Source organism: Lipotes vexillifer, unplaced genomic scaffold, assembly GCF_000442215.2.
Source record: "Lipotes vexillifer unplaced genomic scaffold, Lipotes_vexillifer_v1.1 scaffold189, whole genome shotgun sequence".
Lineage (NCBI taxonomy): Eukaryota > Metazoa > Chordata > Mammalia > Artiodactyla > Lipotidae > Lipotes > Lipotes vexillifer.
Window position 1 is genome coordinate 4,689,193 of NW_006785816.1, and position 411 is coordinate 4,689,603.

The window sequence follows — 411 nt, forward strand, 5'->3', positions numbered from 1 at the left end:
TTTGTACCATAAGTGCATTATTATGAAAATACTTTTGACCTCATGGACTCCTGATAGGATCCCAGGGGCCTCCAAGACTCTGCCTATTGCTGATGATGCTTTGAAAACTCCTGCCCTATAGAATATTAATTCTGATAAGAGTATGATTTGAAATAAAGATTACGGGAGAGTGGCAAGGAAGGAAAAGCTTAGGCTCTGAAAAGGAGAGCTTAATTCCTATTTGGTTTATGTTCAAAGTAACCTTGAATGGAAGATACTTAAAGGAGAGTATCTTAGGGGCAGGCTATAAACCTTATCACTGCAGTTAATGAAGGAATCGAATGAATAAAAATCTAATATAAAATAAGAAACTAGGGGCTTCCCTGGTGGCGCAGTGGTTGAGAGTCCGCCTGCCGATGCAGGGGACATGGG